A 17,500-nucleotide genomic window follows, 5' to 3' on the forward strand; every position below is an offset into this window, starting at 1 on the left:
TGACATCTTTAAAAGGCCCCTCTCTGCCCACAATAATGGCTTACGGCCATACCACCCTGAACACGCCTGATCTCGTCCGATCTCGGAAGCTAAGCAGGGTAGGGCCTGGTTAGTACTTGGATGGGAGACCGCCTGGGAATACCAGGTGCTGTAAGTTTTTTCATTTTTTTGATCATATGTTTTTTTTTTATCATATAGAGACATATTCACATGTCCAAAAATTCAGCCAGAATCAAGGGCATGACATCTTTAAAAGGCCCCTTTCTGCATACAATAATGGCTTACGGCCATACCACCCTGAACACGCCCGATCTCGTCCGATCTCGGAAGCTAAGCAGGGTCGGGCCTGGTTAGTACTTGGATGGGAGACCGCCTGGGAATACCAGGTGCTGTAAGCTTTTTCATTTTTTTGATCATATGTTTTTTTTTATCATATAGAGACATATTCACATGTCCAAAAATTCAGCCAGAATCAAGGGCATGACATCTTTAAAAGGCCCCTTTCTGCATACAATAATGGCTTAAGGACATACCACCCTGTACTCGTCGGATCTCGGAAGCTAAGCAGGGTCGGGCCTGGTTAGTACTTGGATGGGACACTGCCTGGGAATACCAGGTGCTGTAAGCTTTTTAATTTTTTTTGATCATATGATTTTTTTTTATCATATAGAGACATATTCACATGTCCAAAAATTCAACCAGAATCAAGGGCATGACATCTTTAAAAGGCCCCTTTCTGCACACAATAATGGCTTACGGTCATACCACGCTGAACTCGTCCGATCTCGGAAACTAAGCAGGGTCGTGCCTGGTTAGTACTTGGATGGGAGACCGCCTGTGGAATACCAGATGCTGTAAGCTGTTTCATTTTTTTGATCATGTGTTTTTTTTTTATCATAGAGAGACATATTCACATGTCCAAAAATTCAGCCAGAATCAAGGGCATGACATCTTTAAAAGGCCCCTTTCTGCATACAATAATGGCTTAAGGACATACCACTCTGAACTCGTCCAATCTCGGAAGCTAAGCAGGGTTGGGCCTGGTTAGTACTTGGATGGGAGACCGCCTGGGAATACCAGGTGCTGTAAGCTTTTTAATTTTTTTTGATCATATGATTTTTTTTTATCATATAGAGACATATTCACATGTCCAAAAATTCAACCAGAATCAAGGGCATGACATCTTTAAAAGGCCCCTTTCTGCACACAATAATGGCTTACGGTCATACCACCCTGAACTCGTCCAATCTCGTCCGATCTCGGAAACTAACCAGGGTAGTGCCTGGTTAGTACTTGGATGGGAGACCGCCTGTGGAATACCAGATGCTGTAAGCTGTTTAATTTTTTTGATCATGTGTTTTTTTTTTATCATAGAGAGACATATTCACATGTCCAAAAATTCAGCCAGAATCAAGGGCATGACATCTTTAAAAGGCCCCTTTCTGCACACAATAATGGCTTACGGCCATACCACCCTGAACACGCCCGATCTCGTCCGATCTCGGAAGCTATGCAGGGTCGGGCCTCGTTAGTACTTGGATGGGAGACCGCCTGTGGAATACCAAATGCTGTAAGCTGTTTCATTTTTTTGATCATATTTTTTTTTTTTTATCATATAGAGACATATTCACATGTCCAAAAATTCAGCCAGAATCAAGGGCATGACATCTTAAAAGGCCCCTTTCTGCACACAATAATGGCTTACGGCCAAACCACCCTGAACTCGTCCGATCTTGGAAGCTAAGCAGGGTCGGGCCTGGTTAGTACTTGGATGGGAGACCGCCTGGGAATACCAGACGCTGTAAGCTTTTTTTATTTTTTTGATCATATGTTTTTTTTTTATCATAGAGAGACATATTCACATGTCCAAAAATTCAGACAGAATCAAGGGCATGACATCTTTAAAAGGCCCCTGTCTGCAGACAATAATGGCTTACGGCCATACCACCCTGAACACGCCCGATCTCGTTCGATCTCAGAAGCTAAGCAGGGTCAGGCCTGGTTAGTACTTGGATGGGAGGCCGCCTGGGAATACCAGGTGCTGTAAGCTTTTTCATTTTTTTGATCATGTTTTTTTTTATCATATAGAGACATATTCACATGTCCAAAAATTCAGCCAGAATCAAGGGCATGACATCTTTAAAAGGCCCCTGTCTGCACACAAAAATGGCTTACGGCCATACCACCCTGAACACGCCTGATCTCGTCCGATCTCGGAAGCTAAGCAGGGTCGGGCCTGGTTAGTACTTGGATGGGAGACCGCCTGGGAATACCAGATGCTGTAAGCTTTTTCATTTTTTTGATCATATGTTTTTTTTTATCATATAGAGACATATTCACATGTCCAAAAATTCAGCCAGAATCAAGGGCATGATATCTTTAAAAGGCCCCTTTCTGCACACAATAATGCCTTACGTCCATACCACCCTGAACACGCCCGATCTCAGAAGCAAAGCAGGGTCGGGCCTGGTTAATACTTGGATGGGAGACCGCCTAGGAATACCAGGTGCTGTAAGCTGTTTCATTTTTTTGATCATGTGTTTTTTTTTTATCATAGAGAGACATATTCACATGTCCAAAAATTCAGCCAGAATCAAGGGCATGACATCTTTAAAAGGCCCCTGTCTGCACACAATAATGGCTTACGGCCATACCACCCTGAACACGCCCGATCTCGTCCGATCTCGGAAGCTAAGCAGGGTCGGGCCTGGTTAGTACTTGGATGGGAGACAGCCTGTGGAATACCAAATGCTGTAAGCTGTTTCATTTTTTTGATCATATGTTTTTTTTTTTATCATATAGAGACATATTCACATGTCCAAAAATTCAGCCAGAATCAAGGGCATGACATCTTTAAAAGGCCCCTTTCTGCACACAATAATGGCTTACGGCCATACCACCCTGAACACGCCCGATCTCGGAAGCTATGCAGGGTCGGGCCTGGTTAGTACTTGGATGGGAGACCGCCTGGGAATACCAGGTGCTGTAAGCTTTTTCATTTTTTTGATCATATGTTTTTTTTATCATATAGAGACATATTCACATGTCCAAAAATTCAGCCAGAATCAAGGGCATGACATCTTTAAAAGGCCCCTGTCTGCACACAATAATGGCTTACGGCCATACCACCCTGAACACGCCTGATCTCGTCCGATCTCGGAAGCTAAGCAGGGTAGGGCCTGGTTAGTACTTGGATGGGAGACCGCCTGGGAATACCAGGTGCTGTAAGTTTTTTCATTTTTTTGATCATATGTTTTTTTTTTATCATATAGAGACATATTCACATGTCCAAAAATTCAGCCAGAATCAAGGGCATGACATCTTTAAAAGGCCCCTTTCTGCACACAATAATGGCTTAAGGACATACCACCCTGAACTTGTCCGATCTTGGAAGCTAAGCAGCGTCTGGCCTGGTTAGTACTTGGATGGGAGACCGCCTGGGAATACCAGGTGCTGTAAGCTTTTTCATTTTTTTTGATCATATGTTCTTTTTTTATCATATAGAGACATATTCACATGTCCAAAAATTCAGCCAGAATCAAGGGTATGAGATCTTTAAAAGGCCCCTGTCTGCACACAATAACAGCTTACGGCCATACCACCCTGAACACGCCTGATCTCGTCCGATCTCGGAAGCTATGCAGGGTCGGGCCTGGTTAGTACTTGGATGGGAGACCGCCTGGGAATACCAGGTGCTGTAAGCTTTTTCATTTTTTTGATCATATGTTTTTTTTTTTATCATATAGAGACATATTCACATGTCCAAAAATTCAGCCAGAATCAAGGGCATAACATCTTTAAAAGTCCCCTGTCTGCACACAATAATGGCTTACGGCCATACCACCCTTAACACGACCCATCTCGTCCCATCTCGGAAGCTAAGCAGGGTCGTGCCTGGTTAGTAATTGAATGGGAGACCGCCTGGGAATACCAGATGCTGTAAGCTTTTTTTATTTTTTTGATCATATGTTTTTTTTATCATAGAGAGACATATTCACATGTCCACAAATTCAGCCAGAATCAAGGGCATGACATCTTTAAAAGGCCCCTGTCTGCACACAATAATGGCTTACGGCCATACCACCCTGAACACGCCCGATCTCGTCCGATTTCGGAAGCTAAGCAGGGTCGGGACTGGTTAGTACTTGGATGGGAGACCACCTGGGAATACCAGGTGCTGTAAGCGTTTTCATTTTTTTGATCATATGTTATTTTTTATCATATAAAGACATATTCACATGTCCAAAAATTCAGCCAGAATCAAGGGCATGACATCTTTAAAAGGCCCCTGTCTGCACACAATAATGGCTTATGGCCATACCACCCTGAACACGCTTGATCTCGTCCGATCTCGGAAGCTAAGCAGGGTAGGGCCTGGTTAGTACTTGGATGGGAGACCGCCTGGGAATACCAGGTGTTGTAAGCTTTTTCATTTTTTTGATCATATGTTTTTTTTTTATCATATAGAGACATATTCACATGTCCAAAAATTCAGCCAGAATCAAGGGCATGACATCTTTAAAAGGCCCCTCTCTGCACACAATAATGGCTTACGGCCATACCACCCTGAACACGCCTGATCTCGTCTGATCTCGGAAGCTAAGCAGGGTAGGGCCTGGTTAGTACTTGGATGGGAGACCGCCTGGGAATACCAGGTGCTGTAAGTTTTTTCATTTTTTTGATCATATGTTTTTTTTTTATCATATAGAGACATATTCACATGTCCAATAATTCAGCCAGAATCAAGGGCATGACATCTTTAAAAGGCCCCTTTCTGCACACAATAATGGCTTATGGCCAAACCACCCTGAACTCGTCCGATCTTGGAAGCTAAGCAGGGTCGGGCCTGGTTAGTACTTGGATGGGAGACCGCCTGGGAATACCAGGTGCTGTAAGCTTTTTCATTTTTTTGATGATATGTTTTTTTTTTATCATATAGAGACATATTCACATGTCCAAAAATTCAGCCAGAATCAAGGGCATGACATCTTTAAAAGGCCCCTGTCTGCACACAATAATGGCTTACAGCCAAACCACCCTGAACACGCCTGATCTTGTCCGATCTCGGAAGCTAAGCAGGGTCGGGCCTGGTTAGTACTTGGATGGGAGACCGCCTGGGAATACCAGGTGCTGTAAGCTTTTTAATTTTTTTGATCATATGTTTTTTTTTTATCATATAGAGACATATTCACATGTCCAAAAATTCAGCCAGAATCAAGGGCATGATATCTTTAAAAGGCCCCTTTCTGCACACAATAATGCCTTACGTCCATACCACCCTGAACACGCCCGATCTCGGAAGCTAAGCAAGGTCAGGCCTGGTTAGTACTTGGATGGGAGACCGCCTGGGAATACCAGGTGCTGTAAGCTTTTTCATTTTTTTGATCATATGTTTTTTTTTTTTCATATAGAGACATATTCACATGTCCAAAAATTCAGCCAGAATCAAGGGCATGACATCTTTAAAAGGCCCCTTTCTGCACACAATAATGACTTATGGCCATACCACCCTGAACATGCCCGATCTCGTCCGATCTCGGAAGCTAAGCAGGGTCGGGCCTGGTTAGTACTTGGATGGGAGACCGCCTGGGAATACCAGGTGCTGTAAGCTTTTTCATTTTTTTGATGATATGTTTTTTTTTATCATATAGAGACTTATTCACATGTCCAAAAATTCAGCCAGAATCAAGGGCATGACATCTTTAAAAGGCCCCTGTCTGCACACAATAATGGCTTACGGCCATACCACCCTGAACACGCCCGATCTTGTCTGATCTCAGAAACTAAGCAGGGTCGGGCCTGGTTAGTACTTGGATGGGAGACCGCCTGGGAATACCATGTGCTGTAAGCTTTTTCATATTTTTGATCATATGTTTTTTTTTTTTATCATATAGAGACATATTAACATGTCCAAAAATTCAGGCAGAATCAAGGGCATGACATGTTTAAAAGGCCCCTGTCTGCACACAATAATGGCTTACAGCCATACCACCCTGAACACGCCCGATCTTGTCTGATCTCAGAAACTAAGCAGGGTCGGGCCTGGTTAGTACTTGGATGGGAGACCGCCTGGGAATACCAGGTGCTGTAAGCTTTTTCATTTTTTTGATCATATGTTTTTTTTTTATCATAGAGAGACATATTCACATGTCCAAAAATTCAGCCAGAATCAAGGGCATGACATGTTTAAATGGCCCCTGTCTGCACACAATAATGGCTTACGGCCATACCACCTTGAACTCGTCCGATATTGGAAGCTAAGCAGAGTCGGGCCTGGTTATTACTTGGATGGGAGACCGCCTGGGAATACCAGGTGCTGTAAGCTTTTTCAATTTTTTTGATCATATGTTTTTTTTTTATCATATAGAGACATATTCACATGTCCAAAAATTCAGCCAGAATCAAGGGCATGACATCTTTAAAAGGCCCCTTTCTGCACACAATAATGGCTTACGGCCATAACACCCTGAACACGCCGATCTCGTCTGATCTCGGAAGCTAAGCAGGGTCAGGCCTGGTTAGTACTTGGATGGGAGACCGCCTGGGAATACCAGGTGCTGTAAGCTTTTTCATTTTTTTGATGATATGTTTTTTTTTTATCATATAGAGACATATTCACATGTCCAAAAATTCAGCCAGAATCAAGGGCATGACATCTTTAAAAGGCCCCTGTCTGCACACAATAATGGCTTACGGCCATACCACCCTGAACACGCCCGATCTTGTCTGATCTCAGAAACTAAGCAGGGTCGGGCCTGGTTAGTACTTGGATGGGAGACCGCCTGGGAATACCATGTGCTGTAAGCTTTTTCATATTTTTGATCATATGTTTTTTTTTTTTTATCATATAGAGACATATTAACATGTCCAAAAATTCAGGCAGAATCAAGGGCATGACATGTTTAAATGGCCCCTGTCTGCACACAATAATGGCTTACGGCCATACCACCCTGAACTCGTCCGATATTGGAAGCTAAGAAGAGTCGGGCCTGGTTATTACTTGGATGGGAGACTGCCTGGGAATACCAGGTGCTGTAAGCTTTTTCAATTTTTTTGATCATATGTTTTTTTTTTATCATATAGAGACATATTCACATGTCCAAAAATTCAGCCAGAATCAAGGGCATGACATCTTTAAAAGGCCCCTTTCTGCCCACAATAATGGCTTACAGCCATACCACCCTTAACACGCCCGATCTCGTCAGATCTCGGAAGCTAAGCAGGGTCATGTCTGGTTAGTACTTGGATGGGAGACCGCCTGGGAATACCAGGTGCTGTAAGGTTTTTCATTTTTTTGATCATATGTTTTTTTTTTTTAATCATAGAGAGACATATTCACATGTCCAAAAATTCAGCCAGAATCAAGGGCATGACATCTTTAAAAGGCCCCTTTCTGCACACAATAATGGCTTACGGCCATACCACCCTAAACACGCCCGATCTCGGAAGCTAAGCAGGGTCGGGCCTGGTTAGTACTTGGATGGGAGACCGCCTGGGAATACCAGGTGTTCTAAGCTTTTTCATTTTTTTGATCATATGTTTTTTTTTTTATCATATAGAGACATATTCACATGTCCAGAAATTCAGCCAGAATCAAGGGCATGACATCTTTAAAAGGCCCCTGTCTGCACACAATAATGACTTACGGCCATACCACCCTGAACACGCCTGATCTCGTCCGATCTCGGAAGCTAAGCAGGGTAGGGCCTGGTTAGTACTTGGATGGGAGACCGCCTGGGAATACCAGGTGCTGTAAGTTTTTTCATTTTTTTGATCATATGTTTTTTTTTTATCATATAGAGACATATTCACATGTCCAAAAATTCAGCCAGAATCAAGGGCATGACATCTTTAAAAGGCCCCTTTCTGCACACAATAATGGCTTAAGGACATACCACCCTGAACTTGTCCGATCTCGGAAGCTAAGCAGCGTCTGGCCTGGTTAGTACTTGGATGGGAGACCGCCTGGGAATACCAGGTGCTGTAAGCTTTTTCATTTTTTTTGATCATATGTTCTTTTTTTATCATATAGAGACATATTCACATGTCCAAAAATTCAGCCAGAATCAAGGGCATGAGATCTTTAAAAGGCCCCTTTCTGCACACAATAACAGCTTATGGCCATACAACCCTGAACACGCCTGATCTCGTCCGATCTCGGAAGCTAAGCAGGGTCGGGCCTGGTTAGTACTTGGATGGGAGACCGCCTGGGAATACCAGGTGCTGTAAGCATTTTCATTTTTTTGATCATATGTTTTTTTTTATCATATAGAGACATATTCACATGTCCAAAAATTCAGGCAGAATCAAGGGCATGACATCTTTAAAAGGCCCCTTTCTGCACACAATAATGGCTTACGGCCATACCACCCTGAACACGCCCGATCTCGTCTGATCTCAGAAGCTAAGCAGGGTCGGGCCTGGTTAGTACTTGGATGGGAGACCGCCTGGGAATACCAGGTGCTGTAAGCTTTTTCATTTTGTTTGATCATATGTTTTTTTTTAATCATATAGAGACATATTCACATGTCCAAAAATTCAGCCAGAATCAAGGGCATGACATCTTTAAAAGGCCCCTTTCTGCACACAATAATGGCTTACGGCCATACCACCCTGAACACGCCCGATCTCGTCTGATCTCAGAAGCTAAGCAGGGTCGGGCCTGGTTAGTACTTGGATGGGAGACCGCCTGGGAATACCAGGTGCTGTAAGCTTTTTCATTTTGTTTGATCATATGTTTTTTTTTAATCATATAGAGACATATTCACATGTCCAAAAATTCAGCCAGAATCAAGGGCATGACATCTTTAAAAGGCCCCTTTCTGCACACAATAATGGCTTACGGCCATACCACCCTGAACACGCCCGATCTCGGAAGCTAAGCAGGGTTGGGCCTGGTTAGTACTTGGATGGGAGACCGCCTGGGAATACCAGGTGCTGTAAGCTTTTTCATTTTTTTGATCATATGTTTTTTTTTATCATATAGAGACATATTCACATGTCCAAAAATTCAGCCAGAATCAAGGGCATGACATCTTTAAAAGGCCCCTTTCTGCATACAATAATGGCTTAAGGACATACCACCCTGAACTCGTCCGATCTCGGAAGCTAAGCAGGGTCGGGCCTGGTTAGTACTTGGATGGGAGACCGCCTGGGAATACCAGGTGCTGTAAGCTTTTTAATTTTTTTTGATCATATGATTTTTTTTATCATATAGAGACATATTCACATGTCCAAAAATTCAGCAAGAATCAAGGGCATGATATCTTTAAAAGGCCCCTTTCTGCACACAATAATGCCTTACGTCCATACCACCCTGAACACGCCCGATCTCAGAAGCAAAGCAGGGTCGGGCCTGGTTAATACTTGGATGGGAGACCGCCTAGGAATACCAGGTGCTGTAAGCTTTTTCATTTTTTTGATCATATGTTTTTTTTTATCATAGAGAGACATATTCACATGTCCAAAAATTCAGCCAGAATCAAGGGCATGACATCTTTAAAAGGCCCCTGTCTGCACACAATAATGGCTTACGGCCATACCACCCTGAACACGCCTGATCTCGTCCGATCTCGGAAGCTAAGCAGGGTAGGGCCTGGTTAGTACTTGGATGGGAGACCGCCTGGGAATACCAGGTGCTGTAAGTTTTTTCATTTTTTTGATCATATGTTTTTTTTTTATCATATAGAGACATATTCACATGTCAAAAAATTCAGCCAGAATCAAGGGCATGACATCTTTAAAAGGCCCCTTTCTGCACACAATAATGGCTTAAGGACATACCACCCTGAACTTGTCTGATCTCGGAAGCTAAGCAGCGTCTGGCCTGGTTAGTACTTGGATGGGAGACCGCCTGGGAATACCAGGTGCTGTAAGCTTTTTCATTTTTTTTGATCATATATTCTTTTTTTATCATATAGAGACATATTCACATGTCCAAAAATTCAGCCTGAATCAAGGGCATGAGATCTTTAAAAGGCCCCTGTCTGCACACAATAACAGCTTACGGCCATACCACCCTGAACACGCCTGATCTCGTCCGATCTCGGAAGCTAAGCAGGGTCGGGCCTGGTTAGTACTTGGATGGGAGACCGCCTGGGAATACCAGGTGCTGTAAGCTTTTTCATTTTTTTGATCATATGTTTTTTTTTTTTATCATATAGAGACATATTCACATGTCCAAAAATTCAGCCAGAATCAAGGGCATAACATCTTTAAAAGGCCCCTGTCTGCACACAATAATGGCTTACGGCCATACCACCCTTAACACGCCCGATCTCGTCCCATCTCGGAAGCTAAGCAGGGTCGGGCCTGGTTAGTACTTGAATGGGAGACCGCCTGGGAATACCAGATGCTGTAAGCTTTTTTTATTTTTTTGATCATATGTTTTTTTTATCATAGAGAGACATATTCACATGTCCACAAATTCAGCCAGAATCAAGGGCATGACATCTTTAAAAGGCCCCTGTCTGCACGCAATAATGGCTTACGGCCATACCACCCTGAACACACCCGATCTCGGAAGCTAAGCAGGGTCGGGCCTGGTTAGTACTTGGATGGGAGACCACCTGGGAATACCAGGTGCTGTAAGCTTTTTCATTTTTTTGATCATATGTTTTTTTTTTTATCATATAGAGACATATTCACATGTCCAAAAATTCAGCCAGAATCAAGGGCATAACATCTTTAAAAGGCCCCTGTCTGCACACAATAATGGCTTACGGCCATACCACCCTTAACACGCCCGATCTCGTCCCATCTCGGAAGCTAAGCAGGGTCGGGCCTGGTTAATACTTGGATGGGAGACCGCCTGGGAATACCAGACGCTGTAAGCTTTTTCATTTTTTTTGATCATATGTTTTTTTTATCATATAGAGACATATTCACATGTCCAAAAATTCAGCCAGAATCAAGGGCATGACATCTTTAAAAGGCCCCTCTCCTCACACAATAATGGCTTATGGCCATACCACCCTGAACACGCCTGATCTCGTCCGATCTCGGAAGCTAAGCAGGGTAGGGCCTGGTTAGTACTTGGATGGGAGACCGCCTGGGAATACCAGGTGCTGTAAGTTTTTTCATTTTTTTGATCATATGTTTTTTTTTATCATATAAAGACATATTCACATGTCCAAAAATTCAGCCAGAATCAAGGGCATGACATCTTTAAAAGGCCCCTGTCTGCACACAATAATGGCTTATGGCCATACCACCCTGAACACGCTTGATCTCGTCCGATCTCGGAAGCTAAGCAGGGTAGGGCCTGGTTAGTACTTGGATGGGAGACCGCCTGGGAATACCAGGTGCTGTAAGCTTTTTCATTTTTTTGATCATATGTTTTTTTTTTATCATATAGAGACATATTCACATGTCCAAAAATTCAGCCAGAATCAAGGGCATGACATCTTTAAAAGGCCCCTTTCTGCACACAATAACGGCTTACGGCCATACCACCCTTAACACGCCCGATCTCGTCCGATCTCGGAAACTAAGTAGGGTCATGCCTGGTTAGTACTTGGATGGGAGACCGCCTGGGAATACCAGACGCTGTAAGCTTTTTCATTTTTTTTGATCATATGTTTTTTTTATCATATAGAGACATATTCACATGTCCAAAAATTCAGCCAGAATCAAGGGCATGACATCTTTAAAAGGCCCCTCTCTGCACACAATAATGGCTTATGGCCATACCACCCTGAACACGCCTGATCTCGTCCGATCTCGGAAGCTAAGCAGGGTAGGGCCTGGTTAGTACTTGGATGGGAGACCGCCTGGGAATACCAGGTGCTGTAAGTTTTTTCATTTTTTTGATCATATGTTTTTTTTTTATCATATAGAGACATATTCACATGTCCAAAAATTCAGCCAGAATCAAGGGCATGACATCTTTAAAAGGCCCCTTTCTGCATACAATAATGGCTTACGGCCATACCACCCTGAACACGCCCGATCTCGTCCGATCTCGGAAGCTAAGCAGGGTCGGGCCTGGTTAGTACTTGGATGGGAGACCACCTGGGAATACCAGGTGCTGTAAGCGTTTTCATTTTTTTGATCATATGTTTTTTTTTATCATATAGAGACATATTCACATGTCCAAAAATTCAGCCAGAATCAAGGGCATGACATCTTTAAAAGGCCCCTTTCTGCACACAATAATGGCTTACGGCCAAACCACCCTGAACTCGTCCGATCTTGGAAGCTAAGCAGGGTCGGGCCTGGTTAGTACTTGGATGGGAGACCGCCTGGGAATACCAGACGCTGTAAGCTTTTTTTATTTTTTTGATCATATGTTTTTTTTTTATCATAGAGAGACATATTCACATGTCCAAAAATTCAGCCAGAATCAAGGGCATGACATCTTTAAAAGGCCCCTGTCTGCAGACAATAATGGCTTACGGCCATACCACCCTGAACACGCCCGATCTCGTTCGATCTCAGAAGCTAAGCAGGGTCGGGCCTGGTTAGTACTTGGATGGGAGACCGCCTGGGAATACCAGGTGCTGTAAGCTTTTTCATTTTTTTGATCATGTTTTTTTTTATCATATAGAGACATATTCACATGTCCAAAAATTCAGCCAGAATCAAGGGCATGACATCTTTAAAAGGCCCCTCTCTGCACACAATAATGGCTTACAGCCATACCACCCTGAACACGCCTGATCTCGTCCGATCTCGGAAGCTAAGCAGGGTCGGGCCTGGTTAGTACTTGGATGGGAGACCGCCTGGGAATACCAGGTGCTGTAAGCTTTTTCATTTTTTTGATCATATGTTTTTTTTTATCATATAGAGACATATTCACATGTCCAAAAATTCAGCCAGAATCAAGGGCATGATATCTTTAAAAGGCCCCTTTCTGCACACAATAATGCCTTACGTCCATACCACCCTGAACACGCCCGATCTCAGAAGCAAAGCAGGGTCGGGCCTGGTTAATACTTGGATGGGAGACCGCCTAGGAATACCAGGTGCTGTAAGCTTTTTCATTTTTTTGATCATATGTTCTTTTTTTATCATATAGAGACATATTCACATGTCCAAAAATTCAGCCAGAATCAAGGGCATGAGATCTTTAAAAGGCCCCTCTCTGCACACAATAACAGCTTACGGCCATACCACCCTGAACACGCCTGATCTCGTCCGATCTCGGAAACTAAGCAGGGTCGGGCCTGGTTAGTACTTGGATGGGAGACCGCCTGGGAATACCAGGTGCTGTAAGCTTTTTCATTTTTTTGATCATATGTTTTTTTTTTTTTATCATATAGCGACATATTCACATGTCCAAAAATTCAGCCAGAATCAAGGGCATAACATCTTTAAAAGGCCCCTGTCTGCACACAATAATGGCTTACGGCCATACCACCCTTAACACGCCCGATCTCGTCCCATCTCGGAAGCTAAGCAGGGTCGGGCCTGGTTAGTACTTGGATGGGAGACCACCTGGGAATACCAGGTGCTGTAAGCTTTTTCATTTTTTTGATCATATGTTTTTTTTTTTATCATATAGAGACATATTCACATGTCCAAAAATTCAGCCAGAATCAAGGGCATAACATCTTTAAAAGGCCCCTGTCTGCACACAATAATGGCATACGGCCATACCACCCTTAACACGCCCGATCTCGTCCCATCTCGGAAGCTAAGCAGGGTCAACTTTTATCAATCAATCAATCAACTTTTATTTGTATAGCGTCAACTCATAACAAGTGTTATCTCGAGACACTTTACAAGAAGCAGGTAAAATACCTTACTCATTGTCTGTTAACATTACAAAAGAGCAGGTAAAAGACCTTACTCATTGTTATGTTACAAAAAGCAGGTAAAGGACCTTACTTATTGCTATGTTACAAAGATCCGGCCTATCCATCATGAGCACTTTAGCAAAGCAGCAAAAGTTACAGTGGTAAGAAAAAACTGCCTTATTAAAAGACAGAAATCTTCGGCCGGATCCCCGGCTCATGACGAAACAGTCTTCACAGGCCTAGACTGCGCCGGGCTTGGAAAGGGATAGGGGGAGAGATGGGATAAGATGCAGGAAGAGGGATAGAGAGCAAGGGGGGGGGGGGAGGTAGACCGTCCATCAGCAATCCGGTGGGCAGGGGAGGGGGTGTGGGGGGTTGTTTTGGCACGCCGCCAACCCACGATCCGGTGGGGAGGGGGTAGTGGTGGGGTGGGGGTTGTTCTGGCAAGCCGTCAACCGATGATCTTGAGGAGCCTAGGGGAGCTCAAGAGCTCCCAGGAAAGTAGGTGGTTAGTGACTGAGATTTATAGATAGATACATGCAGTAATATGATGTACTGTATATGCAGAGAGAGAGAGAGAGAGAGAGAGAGAGAGAGAGAGGAGCTCAAGGTGCCAGTTCCCCCGGTAGTCTAAGCCTATAGCAGCATAACTAAGAGCTGGTCTACACCAGCACCAGCCCTAACTATAAGATTTATCAAAAAGGAAAGTTTTAAGTCTAATCTTAAAAATACAGACTGTGTCTGCCTCCCGGACCCCGGCTGGAAGGCGGTTCCAGAGGAGAGGAGCCCGATAACTGAAGGCTTTACCCCCCATAGTACACTTGGAGACTGTAGGTACCACCAGCAGGCCTGCACTCCGGGACCGCAACGCTCTCAAGGGACAGTACGGCACTAGTAGCTCCTTAAGATAAGATGGTGCCTGGCCATTTAGAGCTTTGTAGGTGAGAAGAAGGATCTTGAATTCTATTCTAGACTGTATAGGGAGCCAGTGCAGAGAAGCCAGGACAGGAGTAATGTGGTCCCATTTCCTGGTTCTGGTCAGTACACGAGCTGCAGCATTCTGGACCCGTTGAAGAGTCTTTAGAGATTTGCCAGAGCACCCTGACAAAAGAGAGTTACAATAATCCAGTCTGGAGGTAACAAATGCATGAACTAGTTTTTCTGCATCACTTTGCGACAGGATATTCCTGATCTTGGATATATTACGAAGGTGAAAGTAGGCTGTTCTTGAAACTTGACTGATGTGAGAGCTAAAAGACATATCTTGATCAAAAATAACTCCTAGATTCCTAACAGTGGTGCTAGATGCCAGGCTGATGTCATTAAGGACAGTCACATCACTAGAAAAAGTCTCTCTGAGGTTCTTAGGGCCTAGCACAATAACTTCAGTCTTGTCTGAGTTAAGTAGCAAAAAATTTCTGGTCATCCAGGTCCTAACGTCCTTAAGGCATGTTTCTAGCTGACATAACTGACTGGTACCATCGGGCTTCATTGATACATGAAGCTGAGTATCATCTGCATAACAATGAAACTGTATGGAGTGTTTCCTCATAATATTTCCCAGAGGAAGCATATATAATGTAAAAAGAATTGGTCCAAGCACTGAACCTTGTGGGACTCCATGGCAAACTTTAGTGTGCATAGAGGACTCATCATTAACATGTACAAACTGAGATCGGTCTGATAAGTAGGATTCAAACCAACTTAAAGCAGTCCCTGTAATTCCAAGCAAATGCTCCAGTCTGTACAACAGGATCCGATGGTCAATGGTGTCAAAAGCAGCACTAAGATCTAACAAGACGAGCACAGACAGAAGTCCCCTGTCTGAGGCTAGAAGTAGATCGTTTGTAACTCTAACTAGTGCAGTCTCAGTGCTATGGTGGACTCTAAATCCTGACTGGAACTCTTCAAATAAACTGTTGTCATGGAGAAAGTCACACAGCTGTTTAGCTACCACCTTCTCCAGGATCTTCGAGATAAAAGGAAGGTTGGATATAGGTCTGTAGTTAGCCAGAGTTCCTGAGTCCAGAGTAGGCTTTTTAAGTAGAGGTTTGATTACCGCTACTTTAAATGTCTGTGGTACATAGCCTGCCAGTAAAGACATATTGATCATATCTAATATGGAGTTGCTAACTAAGGGAAAGACTTCCTTAAACAGCTTGGTTGGGATTGGGTCCAAAATACAGGTTGACGGTTTCGATGCAGAAAAAATGGAATGTAGCTCTGAAAGGTCGATTGGAGAAAAACAGTCGAGACTAATATCTGGTCCTGGAACTGTCTCTGCCGCAACAGACGTATCTGCACCAGGTAAGGGCAGGAGGTTACCAATTTTGTCTCTGATGTCTAGAACTTTGTTGTTGAAAAAGCTAAGGAAATCATTACTGCTGAGGGCTAGAGGAATACAAGGCTCAATGGAGCCATGACTCTCTGTCAGCCTGGCTACAGTGCTGAAAAGGTATCTAGGATTGCCTTTGTTTTCCTCGATTAGAGAGGAGTAGTAGGCAGCTCGGGCGTGACGTAGAGCCTTCATATATCTTCTATGACTATCCTGCCAGAAAAAACGAGATTCTACCGTTTTGGTCGAACGCCATATTCTTTCAAAATTCCGTGATGATTGTTTCAGAGTACGGGTTTCTGAGTTGAACCATGGAGCCACTCTCCGCCGCTTGACAACCTTCTGTTTCAGGGGAGCAATCGAATCCAGAGTAACTCTCAGCGAATCCACTGCACTATCAACAAACTGATCTAGCTGAGAGGGACTAAAGCTATCGTAAGAGTTTCCAACTGGGTTGAAACACGGTACTGAATCAAAAACAGCTGAAATAGCTTCCTTAAATCTAGCCACAGCACTATCCGACAAACTTCTAGAAAGCACACCTCTTCCAGGCAGAGGTAATTCTAGTAGGACAAAATCAAATGTAATAAAAAAATGGTCTGATAGCAGAGGATTTTCTAGGAAAACTGTAAGGTTATGGATTTCAATTCCATAAGCTAAAACAAGATCCAGGGTGTGGTTAAAATGATGAGTAGGTTCGTTTACACCCTGGGTGAAACCAATAGAGTCTAATAGTGACATGAAAGCTGTGCTCAGGCTATCATTTTCAACATCCACATGGATATTGAAGTCACCTACAACAATTATTCTATCACTGCTAAGGACTAAGTCTGATAAAAATTCTGCAAACTCAGATAAAAACTCAGAATATGGGCCAGGAGGGCGGTAAACTACAGCAACTAGAACTGGCTGAAAGGTTCTTGAGACTGGATGTGGAAGACTAAGAACAAGGCTTTCAAAAGAAGAAAAATTCAGCTTTGGTCGAGGGTTAACTAAAAGACTGGAATTAAAAATAGCTGCTACTCCACCACCTCGTCCGGTGTCTTGAGGTATATGAGTATTAAAATGACTGGGAGGAGTGGATTCATTCAAACTAACATATTCATCTCGACACAGCCAGGTTTCAGTCAAAAAAAGTAAATCAATGTGCTGATCTGATATCAGATCATTCACTAAAAGAGACTTGGATGCTAAGGACCTAATGTTCAAAAGTCCGCAGTGAATCCTCCGATCTTGTAGCAAAATCGTATTCGTAGTTTTGATTCTAATCAGATTCTGATGATTCACGCCGTTTGGATGACTTATAAAAACGCGTTTGGGCCGGGGGACAGACACAGTACCTATAGTATAACTACAGTTCGATTCAGAATTACAGCTATAGTGACTGGGAGACAGATCTAAGGGAGGCGCAGAGAAGTGTGTAAGA

At 43.5% G+C, this 17,500-nt stretch overlaps 31 non-coding genes and 21 pseudogenes across 31 annotated transcripts; all 52 read left to right on the forward strand.

The window, feature by feature from the left end:
* The first annotated feature begins 38 nt into the window (after positions 1-38).
* Positions 39-157, forward strand: LOC132965056 (5S ribosomal RNA). Its single transcript, XR_009669693.1, has one exon. It is a non-coding gene; the product is annotated as a 5S ribosomal RNA (ribosomal RNA).
* A 122-nt stretch (positions 158-279) lies between these two features.
* On the forward strand, positions 280-398 carry LOC132965211 (5S ribosomal RNA). The gene has a single exon (XR_009669841.1). It is a non-coding gene; the product is annotated as a 5S ribosomal RNA (ribosomal RNA).
* Positions 399-519: 121 nt separating this feature from the next.
* Positions 520-628, forward strand: LOC132965052 (5S ribosomal RNA; annotated as a pseudogene).
* Positions 629-983: 355 nt separating this feature from the next.
* Positions 984-1,092, forward strand: LOC132964990 (5S ribosomal RNA; annotated as a pseudogene).
* Positions 1,093-1,215: 123 nt separating this feature from the next.
* On the forward strand, positions 1,216-1,335 carry LOC132964969 (5S ribosomal RNA; annotated as a pseudogene).
* A 122-nt stretch (positions 1,336-1,457) lies between these two features.
* On the forward strand, positions 1,458-1,577 carry LOC132964783 (5S ribosomal RNA; annotated as a pseudogene).
* A 122-nt stretch (positions 1,578-1,699) lies between these two features.
* On the forward strand, positions 1,700-1,808 carry LOC132964945 (5S ribosomal RNA; annotated as a pseudogene).
* Positions 1,809-1,931: 123 nt separating this feature from the next.
* Positions 1,932-2,050, forward strand: LOC132965320 (5S ribosomal RNA). Its single transcript, XR_009669944.1, has one exon. It is a non-coding gene; the product is annotated as a 5S ribosomal RNA (ribosomal RNA).
* A 119-nt stretch (positions 2,051-2,169) lies between these two features.
* LOC132965194 (5S ribosomal RNA) lies at positions 2,170-2,288 on the forward strand. Its single transcript, XR_009669824.1, has one exon. It is a non-coding gene; the product is annotated as a 5S ribosomal RNA (ribosomal RNA).
* A 121-nt stretch (positions 2,289-2,409) lies between these two features.
* On the forward strand, positions 2,410-2,518 carry LOC132964999 (5S ribosomal RNA; annotated as a pseudogene).
* Positions 2,519-2,640: 122 nt separating this feature from the next.
* Positions 2,641-2,760, forward strand: LOC132965520 (5S ribosomal RNA; annotated as a pseudogene).
* Positions 2,761-2,883: 123 nt separating this feature from the next.
* Positions 2,884-2,992, forward strand: LOC132965506 (5S ribosomal RNA; annotated as a pseudogene).
* A 120-nt stretch (positions 2,993-3,112) lies between these two features.
* Positions 3,113-3,231, forward strand: LOC132965057 (5S ribosomal RNA). The gene has a single exon (XR_009669694.1). It is a non-coding gene; the product is annotated as a 5S ribosomal RNA (ribosomal RNA).
* Positions 3,232-3,585: 354 nt separating this feature from the next.
* On the forward strand, positions 3,586-3,704 carry LOC132965196 (5S ribosomal RNA). The gene has a single exon (XR_009669826.1). It is a non-coding gene; the product is annotated as a 5S ribosomal RNA (ribosomal RNA).
* Positions 3,705-3,827: 123 nt separating this feature from the next.
* Positions 3,828-3,946, forward strand: LOC132965008 (5S ribosomal RNA; annotated as a pseudogene).
* Positions 3,947-4,067: 121 nt separating this feature from the next.
* On the forward strand, positions 4,068-4,186 carry LOC132965275 (5S ribosomal RNA). The gene has a single exon (XR_009669901.1). It is a non-coding gene; the product is annotated as a 5S ribosomal RNA (ribosomal RNA).
* Positions 4,187-4,307: 121 nt separating this feature from the next.
* LOC132965197 (5S ribosomal RNA) lies at positions 4,308-4,426 on the forward strand. The gene has a single exon (XR_009669827.1). It is a non-coding gene; the product is annotated as a 5S ribosomal RNA (ribosomal RNA).
* Positions 4,427-4,548: 122 nt separating this feature from the next.
* LOC132965086 (5S ribosomal RNA) lies at positions 4,549-4,667 on the forward strand. Its single transcript, XR_009669721.1, has one exon. It is a non-coding gene; the product is annotated as a 5S ribosomal RNA (ribosomal RNA).
* Positions 4,668-4,789: 122 nt separating this feature from the next.
* LOC132964807 (5S ribosomal RNA) lies at positions 4,790-4,898 on the forward strand (annotated as a pseudogene).
* A 122-nt stretch (positions 4,899-5,020) lies between these two features.
* On the forward strand, positions 5,021-5,139 carry LOC132965235 (5S ribosomal RNA). Its single transcript, XR_009669864.1, has one exon. It is a non-coding gene; the product is annotated as a 5S ribosomal RNA (ribosomal RNA).
* A 122-nt stretch (positions 5,140-5,261) lies between these two features.
* On the forward strand, positions 5,262-5,370 carry LOC132964899 (5S ribosomal RNA; annotated as a pseudogene).
* A 122-nt stretch (positions 5,371-5,492) lies between these two features.
* On the forward strand, positions 5,493-5,611 carry LOC132965169 (5S ribosomal RNA). Its single transcript, XR_009669801.1, has one exon. It is a non-coding gene; the product is annotated as a 5S ribosomal RNA (ribosomal RNA).
* Positions 5,612-5,732: 121 nt separating this feature from the next.
* LOC132965439 (5S ribosomal RNA) lies at positions 5,733-5,851 on the forward strand. Its single transcript, XR_009670040.1, has one exon. It is a non-coding gene; the product is annotated as a 5S ribosomal RNA (ribosomal RNA).
* A 124-nt stretch (positions 5,852-5,975) lies between these two features.
* LOC132965358 (5S ribosomal RNA) lies at positions 5,976-6,094 on the forward strand. Its single transcript, XR_009669980.1, has one exon. It is a non-coding gene; the product is annotated as a 5S ribosomal RNA (ribosomal RNA).
* Positions 6,095-6,216: 122 nt separating this feature from the next.
* LOC132965004 (5S ribosomal RNA) lies at positions 6,217-6,325 on the forward strand (annotated as a pseudogene).
* Positions 6,326-6,448: 123 nt separating this feature from the next.
* On the forward strand, positions 6,449-6,566 carry LOC132965437 (5S ribosomal RNA). Its single transcript, XR_009670038.1, has one exon. It is a non-coding gene; the product is annotated as a 5S ribosomal RNA (ribosomal RNA).
* Positions 6,567-6,688: 122 nt separating this feature from the next.
* On the forward strand, positions 6,689-6,807 carry LOC132965440 (5S ribosomal RNA). Its single transcript, XR_009670041.1, has one exon. It is a non-coding gene; the product is annotated as a 5S ribosomal RNA (ribosomal RNA).
* Positions 6,808-7,164: 357 nt separating this feature from the next.
* On the forward strand, positions 7,165-7,283 carry LOC132965472 (5S ribosomal RNA). Its single transcript, XR_009670063.1, has one exon. It is a non-coding gene; the product is annotated as a 5S ribosomal RNA (ribosomal RNA).
* A 125-nt stretch (positions 7,284-7,408) lies between these two features.
* Positions 7,409-7,517, forward strand: LOC132964793 (5S ribosomal RNA; annotated as a pseudogene).
* A 123-nt stretch (positions 7,518-7,640) lies between these two features.
* On the forward strand, positions 7,641-7,759 carry LOC132965536 (5S ribosomal RNA). Its single transcript, XR_009670070.1, has one exon. It is a non-coding gene; the product is annotated as a 5S ribosomal RNA (ribosomal RNA).
* A 354-nt stretch (positions 7,760-8,113) lies between these two features.
* On the forward strand, positions 8,114-8,232 carry LOC132965272 (5S ribosomal RNA). Its single transcript, XR_009669899.1, has one exon. It is a non-coding gene; the product is annotated as a 5S ribosomal RNA (ribosomal RNA).
* A 121-nt stretch (positions 8,233-8,353) lies between these two features.
* Positions 8,354-8,472, forward strand: LOC132965110 (5S ribosomal RNA). Its single transcript, XR_009669745.1, has one exon. It is a non-coding gene; the product is annotated as a 5S ribosomal RNA (ribosomal RNA).
* A 123-nt stretch (positions 8,473-8,595) lies between these two features.
* LOC132965111 (5S ribosomal RNA) lies at positions 8,596-8,714 on the forward strand. The gene has a single exon (XR_009669746.1). It is a non-coding gene; the product is annotated as a 5S ribosomal RNA (ribosomal RNA).
* A 123-nt stretch (positions 8,715-8,837) lies between these two features.
* On the forward strand, positions 8,838-8,946 carry LOC132965382 (5S ribosomal RNA; annotated as a pseudogene).
* Positions 8,947-9,067: 121 nt separating this feature from the next.
* Positions 9,068-9,176, forward strand: LOC132964874 (5S ribosomal RNA; annotated as a pseudogene).
* A 122-nt stretch (positions 9,177-9,298) lies between these two features.
* On the forward strand, positions 9,299-9,407 carry LOC132965001 (5S ribosomal RNA; annotated as a pseudogene).
* Positions 9,408-9,528: 121 nt separating this feature from the next.
* Positions 9,529-9,647, forward strand: LOC132965058 (5S ribosomal RNA). Its single transcript, XR_009669695.1, has one exon. It is a non-coding gene; the product is annotated as a 5S ribosomal RNA (ribosomal RNA).
* A 354-nt stretch (positions 9,648-10,001) lies between these two features.
* Positions 10,002-10,120, forward strand: LOC132964777 (5S ribosomal RNA). Its single transcript, XR_009669666.1, has one exon. It is a non-coding gene; the product is annotated as a 5S ribosomal RNA (ribosomal RNA).
* A 124-nt stretch (positions 10,121-10,244) lies between these two features.
* On the forward strand, positions 10,245-10,363 carry LOC132965417 (5S ribosomal RNA). Its single transcript, XR_009670032.1, has one exon. It is a non-coding gene; the product is annotated as a 5S ribosomal RNA (ribosomal RNA).
* A 121-nt stretch (positions 10,364-10,484) lies between these two features.
* LOC132965365 (5S ribosomal RNA) lies at positions 10,485-10,593 on the forward strand (annotated as a pseudogene).
* Positions 10,594-10,716: 123 nt separating this feature from the next.
* LOC132965502 (5S ribosomal RNA) lies at positions 10,717-10,835 on the forward strand (annotated as a pseudogene).
* A 121-nt stretch (positions 10,836-10,956) lies between these two features.
* LOC132965118 (5S ribosomal RNA) lies at positions 10,957-11,075 on the forward strand. The gene has a single exon (XR_009669753.1). It is a non-coding gene; the product is annotated as a 5S ribosomal RNA (ribosomal RNA).
* Positions 11,076-11,196: 121 nt separating this feature from the next.
* Positions 11,197-11,315, forward strand: LOC132965130 (5S ribosomal RNA). Its single transcript, XR_009669765.1, has one exon. It is a non-coding gene; the product is annotated as a 5S ribosomal RNA (ribosomal RNA).
* A 122-nt stretch (positions 11,316-11,437) lies between these two features.
* LOC132964725 (5S ribosomal RNA) lies at positions 11,438-11,556 on the forward strand (annotated as a pseudogene).
* A 121-nt stretch (positions 11,557-11,677) lies between these two features.
* Positions 11,678-11,796, forward strand: LOC132965119 (5S ribosomal RNA). Its single transcript, XR_009669754.1, has one exon. It is a non-coding gene; the product is annotated as a 5S ribosomal RNA (ribosomal RNA).
* A 122-nt stretch (positions 11,797-11,918) lies between these two features.
* On the forward strand, positions 11,919-12,037 carry LOC132965341 (5S ribosomal RNA). The gene has a single exon (XR_009669963.1). It is a non-coding gene; the product is annotated as a 5S ribosomal RNA (ribosomal RNA).
* A 121-nt stretch (positions 12,038-12,158) lies between these two features.
* On the forward strand, positions 12,159-12,267 carry LOC132964947 (5S ribosomal RNA; annotated as a pseudogene).
* A 123-nt stretch (positions 12,268-12,390) lies between these two features.
* LOC132965126 (5S ribosomal RNA) lies at positions 12,391-12,509 on the forward strand. Its single transcript, XR_009669761.1, has one exon. It is a non-coding gene; the product is annotated as a 5S ribosomal RNA (ribosomal RNA).
* Positions 12,510-12,628: 119 nt separating this feature from the next.
* On the forward strand, positions 12,629-12,747 carry LOC132964843 (5S ribosomal RNA). The gene has a single exon (XR_009669672.1). It is a non-coding gene; the product is annotated as a 5S ribosomal RNA (ribosomal RNA).
* A 121-nt stretch (positions 12,748-12,868) lies between these two features.
* Positions 12,869-12,977, forward strand: LOC132965002 (5S ribosomal RNA; annotated as a pseudogene).
* A 122-nt stretch (positions 12,978-13,099) lies between these two features.
* Positions 13,100-13,218, forward strand: LOC132965186 (5S ribosomal RNA). The gene has a single exon (XR_009669816.1). It is a non-coding gene; the product is annotated as a 5S ribosomal RNA (ribosomal RNA).
* A 125-nt stretch (positions 13,219-13,343) lies between these two features.
* LOC132965255 (5S ribosomal RNA) lies at positions 13,344-13,462 on the forward strand. The gene has a single exon (XR_009669883.1). It is a non-coding gene; the product is annotated as a 5S ribosomal RNA (ribosomal RNA).
* The last annotated feature ends 4,038 nt before the right edge of the window (positions 13,463-17,500 follow it).

The sequence above is a fragment of the Labrus mixtus genome, unplaced genomic scaffold (assembly GCF_963584025.1).
Source record: "Labrus mixtus unplaced genomic scaffold, fLabMix1.1 SCAFFOLD_72, whole genome shotgun sequence".
Taxonomy (NCBI): domain Eukaryota; kingdom Metazoa; phylum Chordata; class Actinopteri; order Labriformes; family Labridae; genus Labrus; species Labrus mixtus.